An 8,450-nucleotide genomic window follows, 5' to 3' on the forward strand; every position below is an offset into this window, starting at 1 on the left:
CTTTATTTTAACTGATTCTCAAATTAAACTCATTATCCTATTTGATGATTTACTTTATATAAAATTATTATCACGCTTAACTTTAACTGATTCTTAAATTGAACTCGTTATCTTATTTGATGCTTTACTTTATTTAACTTGTTATTTTACCTTACCTTATTGATTCTTAAACTAAACTCATCATCTTATTTTATGCTTTATTTTGTATAAATTGTATTTTTATTTACTTTAATTAATTCCTAAAATAAACTCACTATCTCATTTGACACTTACTTTATTTAAATTGTTATCATGCTTACTTTATTTAAATGAATCATTCGAACATTGTATTGGCAATTGACATGGATACAATGTATGTGGTGGCATGAGGACTTTGCCGCCGGGTGACTTATGTTGTGGCACGAGATATTTATGTTGCGATAGTGATTGATAATGTGGGCATGAGATGCCATGTGTGTAAGACTCGTGATTGTGGCTTATGATTTGTGATTATGAGGTGTGGTTCTATGGGTAAGTCTTGTTGTAAATCATGTGTTGGAACGACTCGATTACTTGAATTGTCATTTGTTTCCTTAATTGATTTCATTCATAATTTAATTGTATTCTGATTATTTTGCTACTTTATTACATGTTTACTTCTTGTTGCCATTTTTTGTTTCTATTAGTCCATTATTAGTTTTATATTAATAATCTTTCTATTGTTAGCTATATATTGATGGTCTTTCCATTGTTAGATTTATGTTAATATCTTGCATAGGTTAGCGTCTTGACTTACTTCGTCACTACTCCACTGAGGTTAGTCTTGATATTTATTGGGTAGCATTGTTGTGTACTCATACTATGCTTCTGTACATTTTTCTGCAAATCTAGGTACTTCGAATTGTGTTGGTTTTGAAAGTTGTGCCTGTGCGGTTAGAGACTTCAAGGTTGTGACGACCCAATAGGTCGTTTTGAGCGCTAGCCTTTGTTTTTGAGTTTCGAGATCTCCATTAGCTTTATTTGATGTTTGGTGGTTTGCGTGCGTTGTCTGTGTCTTTTTTCGAAAAGTTTTTATGTGAAATTTTGAAGAAAAAGTATATTTTGGCTTAAAATGGAACTTGAGTTGACCACGATCAACATTCTTGGTAAACGACCTCGGATCGGTATTTTGACGATTCTGATAGGTTCATAGGATGTTTTCAGGCTTGTACACACTTTTGGTTGGGGTTCGGGGTGACTTGAACGTGTTGTGTGAAAATTGTAAAAATGAATTTTCAAGTTGAAAATCATGAGTTTTGATGATCGATTATTGTTATTTGATGTTATTTTGATGATTTGAGGTAGTGAGCAAGTTTATATGATGTTATTATACTTATGTGCATGCTTGGTTTTGAACCCGAGGGGCATTGTGAGTTTATGAGGTGTTATGGATGAGTTGAGGCGGTTTAAAGATTGCTGGTGTTTAGCAGTTGTTGGTGCCTAATTGCAGGTCTCGCAATTGTGAGAACATGTTCGCAATTGCGAGTCCCGCTTTTGCGAAGTTAGACTCGCAAATGCAATTATGGGTTGGGGTGGTACTCTTTGCAAATGCAAAGTATAGGTAGCAAATGCGATCCTGAGTCTTTACTTTTGCGATAAATCTGTCGCTTTTGGGACTCGGGTCCTGGGCTAGAAGTCTTCACAAATGCGAAGGAGGACGCACTTGCGATTTGGTAGTGGTTCGCAAATGCGAGCATTTTGTCACATTTGCAACATCTGAGGTGTTGTGACAGTGATCGCAAATGCGATCATGGTCTCACATTTGCAGGCATCGCAATTGCGAATAAGACTTCACAAATGCGATACCTGCAACTGGGTAAAAGAGGGAAAAAATGAGACTTAGCTCATGTACACCATTTCTCAACGCTAAACACTTTAGAGGCAATTTTTCAAGAATTTCTTCTTCCCAAAATCATTGGTAAGCAACTCTAATCTAATTTTATTCAATTCCCCATTACTTTTCATTAGCTTTTAACATCAAATCTTAGATTTTTATGGTAGAAATTAAGGGTTTGGGTAGACTCTGGGGATTTTGCAAAATTGAGATTTAGACCTCAAACTGAGATCCAATTTCAAAACCAATTAGATAATCAGGCTCGGGGGTGAATGAGTAATCGAATTTGTGGGTTCAGGGTTGACTTGTGTTGACTTATTCAAATTCATCAAAGACTGAACCTTTTTCATTCGTGGGTAGTTTCTAAAGCTTATTTTGATTTGTTTGATCGATAATTGGCTAGATTCAGTTGGTTTGAAGGCTTGTTCGAAAGGCAAGGCAGTGGTTGGTTGATTGATTTGGATGCGGAGTGAGGTAAGTGTTGTGTCTAACCTTGACTTGAGGGAATTAGGACTTGTTGGACTATTTGTTATGTGAATTATGTGGGAAAATGGCATATATGCAAGGTTTTAAGTGTATATTCACCGTCATGGGATTAAAGCATGTGGGATTGGGCTTTTACTTCCATGTCTTCATGTATTCCATGTTATCTCTTGTTAAATGCTTTAATTCTTACACATTCTTACTTGATATCTATGTTTTACCTTTTAATTGTTAGTTGTTTTGATTTGTTCATTTCTCACTCAATATATGCTTACCTGTTAAAAGTTCATACCTGCCTTAATTGTATATTTTCATTTCCATATGTTTTTACTTACTTTTATTGTCCTTATATTACTAGATGCACTCTATTATGGTATTTCGATTACATGAGCAATTAGCTATTTTGGTGTTAATGTTTGCCAAGGTTTGGGGATTACGAAGTTTTGGCTATTCCCTGCTTGTACTGGTACTTCCATATTGTTCCGCATGTTTCATTTCTCTTTTGTGTTGATATTTCGTCAATAGTGGCACTGAGTTATTTATGTTGATAAATTGATATTGGGGAATCAGATTGCGCGCTGCAACGGTACTGAAATGAATTGATATTGGGGGATCAGGTTGCACTCTTCAACATGAAATGATATGATATGATATTGGAAATGAGTCGTATGAAATAAAAGATATTGCATTGAAACTTGTGATCGGGTTACACGTCGCAACAAATTTGATGTTTTGTTGTTGTTGTTTGTGGTTGTAGAGTTTATACTCGGTATTGTGATATGAGATTTGAGATAATGTTATTATGGGCCCCTCTGGTAGTTGACCTTCGGGTCTGTTTATTTGAGTTTACTACTTTATCTATATTTTTGTATTCTATTATTATTATTCGTACAGGTTTATTGCGAGTGTCATCTCATAGCCTCGTCACTACTTAGTCGAGATTAGGCTTGGAACTTATAAAGTACATGTGGTCGGTTGTACTCATGCTGCACTTCTGCACCTCTTGTGTACATACCGGTATTGGTCCTAGCGGCGTGTAGATGAGTTCTTGCTCGGATCGACTTATAGCAGGAGATTTGAGGTAGAGTTGCTGGCATTCGCAGTCCTTGAAGTTCCCTCCTATTCTGTCCTTACTATTTATCTTATTTCAAACAGTTGTATTCGTTCAGACTTTATTTGCAATATTCCAATATGCTCATGAACTGGTGACACCAGATTTCTAGGAATAGACTAGACTGTGTTATGATATGGATTTATATTATGTAATTTAATATTATTGTTCATTAATTATTACTGTTATGTTGTTTTAAATTCTAAAAATGGACAATTAATTATCTAACATTGGCTTTCTTAGCAAGTAGGTGTTAGACGTCATCACGACCCCGATGTAGGGATTTCGGGTCGTGACAAGTTGGTATCAAAGCACTAGGTTGCCTAGGTCTCACGAGTCATGAGCAAGCTTAGTAGAGTTTAGAGGATTGGCTTGGAGATATCTGTACTTATCTTCTAGAGGCTATAGATCTTTAGGAAAAATTCACTTCTATATTTCTCTATCGTGCGACTTTATTCTATTACTGAAGCTTGAACTATTCCATTCATGTTCTCTCGCAGATGGTGAAAACACGCACAACATCCACTGTCGGGCAGGAGCTAGAGCCCCATATTGCAGCCACTACTAGGTATAGGGGCCGAGGCAGAGCTCAGCGTAGAGCACGTGCAGCAACACCCGTTTTGGGGCCTCAGATTGAGTATGAGGAGGAAATCCCTGTTCAGACCGCACCAGATAGACCCGCCAGGTCCCGAATGGATTCATTGCTACTCCTGTACTTTAGGATGCCCTAGTCCGCTTAGTGGGCCTTATTGAGAGTGTGGCCCAAGCCAAAGTATTTCCTATGGCATCAGATGTCTCTCATACTTGGAAAAGAGCTCAAACTCCCGCTACTCACATTACGGAGCAGACGGCTACCCTATATCAGACTCCAACGCTTCCAGCAATTGGAGTGGTTCAGCCTTTTATTTCTACATAGCTCGGGAGAGGCCCTTGATGTCTTCTGAATGTTGAAGAGGTTGGATAAGTTCACCAAGCTCTTTCCTATTCATTTTGGTTGTACACCTTCGAGGACCTACATGATTATTTGGACTATTGCCACGAGGTGTTGCGCAACATAGGTATTGTGGAGTCCAATGGAGTCTACTCCGCACTGTTCCAAATGAATGACTTTGCCAAGATATGGTGGCAAGATTATGCTCGAGCCAGACCAGTAGGTTAACCTTCACTCATTTGGGACCAGTTCTCAAAGCTATTTTTGGAGAAGTTCATTCCTTTTACTCAGAGAGAGGAGTACCGCAACCAGTTTACGCATCTACCACAGGATGGCATGATTGTTACCCACTAAGAGACTAGATTTGTGGACCTATCTTACCATGCATCTATTTTGATTCTTACTAATTGGAAGAGGATGAGGAGATTCATAGACGTCCTTACTTTAGGTATCAGGCTACAGATGGCCAAGGAGGCTGAGGATAACATTTTTTCCAATGGGTTATAGAGATTGCAGATGGATCGTGAGAATTCGTGGTCAGGGTAAAGAGGCAGTATCTCAAAAGAGGCCTCACCATTTGGGTTGTTTCAGTGGTGCCTCATCTAGAGGTAGAGGTTCATTTAGTAGAGGCCATCCTCACAGGCCGATTCAATCAGCGCTTCAAGTACCACACGATGCTTCGGGCAGTAGTGGTCTCTTACGGGTTTCTTCCTGAGCAGCTAGTATTCAGTACACCTGCACTCTTATCAGTGGACCATGCCACATAGTTGCTACAACGGTCGTTCAGGTCATTAAGGATCATCTCAGACTCAGTAGTTAGACCAGTCGTAAGGTTGCTTTGAGTGCGGCGATGCAGGTCACATTAGGAGATACTATCCTAGATTGATGAGAAGCATACCACATTAGGGTACTAGGACTTGATTCTAGCACCGTTGCTCCACCGCCCGCACAGCCAGTGATGGTAGGCTAGAATCACGTGTCTTAGTCATAGTTTGCACTCAAATTACTGCATTTTACTTGTGTTTGAGCTTGAATGTTAGTGTATTGCTTTTATTATGTGTTTTATGCTTTGTAGCAGATGATTCCAAGTTAAGAAGATGTTTTGGAGCTAAATCAAATAATTTGGAGCTTTGAAGTCTGAGTAAAAGTCCAAGAAATTAAATCGCGATCACGTTTAGGGCTCGTGGACCAGCATTGCATAAGAAAGTTGGAAGAAAGAGCACGGGGTACGCACATTTGTACTAATGTTTTGCATAATGCGTAGCACAGTGCATTGCATTAATGCTTCTGGACTTTTGACATACTTTAGACCTAAGGAAGCCAAGGAGGAGTTGGAGGAGAAAAAACACAAGGATTTCATCATTCCTTCCTCACTCAAGACCCGAGTTTGGATTGAATTTATGTTTTCCTATACTTTAATTATATTTGTGATGAATTTCTCCATGATTATGGAGTAGTTCCCTTTAGGGTTTGATGGATTTTGTGTATTGATGATTGTTTGTGGATTATAACTTCTAGTTTTATGTATTAAATCGTTTTGGAAGATTTAATTGTTGAATCTATATTCACTAGTTCATGTAAGTGAGAGAGGCATAACTTGTGATATCTTTGTATTATATTGTTGGTTGAGTTCAAATATTCTTCTAAGTAATCGAAAGAGACTAGTTGAACCATTGATTAAACCTATTTAGGAGAATAATCGAAAGTGGTTTTCCTAATGACCAATCCATTACGCATTCTTGCATATCTTCACAATGCTTAATCTGGTTCATCTCGTGAGGTTAAGACTTAATCGAGAGAGGAGTTTCTACTGAACATTTGAACTAATAATTAAGTGAATTTGAGAGAATCACTTGAATACTAGAAGTGAATTATCTAGAGTTAGAGCCCGAACAATTATCTTGCACATATCCTATCAAAACCCTATCTTCTCCCATTGATAACCTTATTTGCTTATTCCTTGTCTCGATAGTCACTAGTCAATAGCTTTAGATTCTTAGTTAATTTTAATTATTAATCATATAAATCTCAATTGTTGATCCTCTTGGATAGCAATCAAGCTAGAAACTATGAGAATACTGTTTAAATCTAATCCTTGTGGATATGATATTATACTATATTATCTTTGATTAGAGTGTGTGTCTGTTTTGCGCTTGTCAGCTAGCTAAAGGCGGGGGTCTAGCATCTAGAGGTGGTGGTCAGGCCGTTAGAGTTAGAGGCCAACCAATTAGAGGACGTCTAAGAGGCGGAGGTCAGAGTGGTGGTGCTTAGCTCTGTTTTTATGCATTCCTATCTAGATGCAAGGCATAGTCCTCGGATCCGGTTATCTGAAGTATTATTCCAATTTTTTGTAGAGTTAAATCAGTTCTATTTGATCCGGGTTCCAGTTATTCATCTATGTTATCCTATTTTGCTTTATATCTGGATACGTCTCATCATTTTTTGAATGCTCCTATTTATGTGTCTACGCTTGTCAGAGATTCTATTATGGTAGATCGGGTATATCATGTTAGTTTTCTTACTCTCGGGTGCTATGAGACTAGGGTAGACCTTCTACTTCTTGATATGGTGGATTTTGTAAGCATGGATTGGTTGTCACATTATCACGCTATTTTGGAATGTCACGCCAAGATTGTGACATTAGCCATGTCGGGGTTGCCTCGATTAGGGTGGAGAGGGACTCCTGGCCATTCTACTAATAGGGTCATTTCTTATGTAAAGGCTCGACGTATGGTCGAGAAGGGATGTCTAGCATATTTGGCCTTATCCATGATCCTAGTGTGGAAGTTTCTTCCATATATTCAGTACCAATTGTGCATGAGTTTTCAGAGGTGTTTCCTATAGATTTGTCAAGGATGCCACTCGATATAGATATAAACTTCTGCATTGACTTGGATCGGAGCACTCAGCCCGTTTCCACCGCACCATATCATATGACCCTAGTTTAGTTGAAAGAATTAAAGGAGCAGTTGTAGGATTTGCTTGATAAGGGATTTATTATATCGAATGTCTCGCCTTAGGGTGCACCGGTTTTGTTTGTGAAAAAGAAGAAGAAGTATGGAATGATGAGGACGTGTATAGACTATCAGCAGTTAATCAAAGTCACTATTAAGAAAAAGTATCCCTTGCCGATGATTGATGACTTATTTGATCTGCTTCAAGGTGTTTTCCATGATTGACTTGAGATTTGGCTATCATCAGTTGAAGATTAGGGCATCGGATGTCCCTAAGATAGCTTTTGGGATACGGTATGTTCACTATGAGTTCTTAGTGATTTCATTTGGCTTGACTAATGCCCCAGCAACATTTATAGATTTGATGAACCAGGTGGTCAAGCCCTATTTGTATTCTTTTGTTATCGTCTTCATTTATGATATTTTGGTTTAATCCCGCAGTCAAGAGGAGCATGAGCAGCATCTGTGGATTGTACTTCAGACTCTAAGAGATCGTCAGTTATATACCAAGTTTTTAAAGTGTGAGTTCTAGCTGGACTCGATTGACTTTTTGGCCATGTTGTATCTTTTGAGGGCATAAAGTGGTTTCTAAAAAGATTAGGCAGTTCAGAACTGGCCTAGACCTACTTTAGCTATAGATATTTGGAGCTTCTTTGGTTTGGTGGGTTATTATCGCCGATTCGTGAAGGGGTTTTCATCTCTCTCAGCCCCATTGACCAAGTTAACCTAGAAGGGTGCTCTTTTCAGGTGGTCCGACGAGTATGAGTTGAGCTTGAAGAAGCTCAAGACTGCATTGACTACAACCCCACTGTTGGTGTTGCCTACAGGCTCGGGATCTTACACCGTGGTATTGATGCAGGGCGGTAGGGTGATTGCCTATGCATCTTGGCAGTTGAAGGTTTATGAAAAGAATTACCCTGTGCATGACCTAGAGTTGGAAGCCATTGTTCACACGTTGATGATTTGGAGGCACTATCTATACAGCATACCATGTGAGGTCTATGCCGACCATCGGAGTCTTCGGCATCTATTCAAGCAGAAAGACCTTAATTTGCAGCAGCGGATAAGTATGAATGTCTCCTCACCGATCCGCAATACTCTACTGGGTTTATTCATGAC

This window comes from Nicotiana tabacum, chromosome 18, assembly GCF_000715075.1.
Source record: "Nicotiana tabacum cultivar K326 chromosome 18, ASM71507v2, whole genome shotgun sequence".
Classification (NCBI taxonomy): domain Eukaryota; kingdom Viridiplantae; phylum Streptophyta; class Magnoliopsida; order Solanales; family Solanaceae; genus Nicotiana; species Nicotiana tabacum.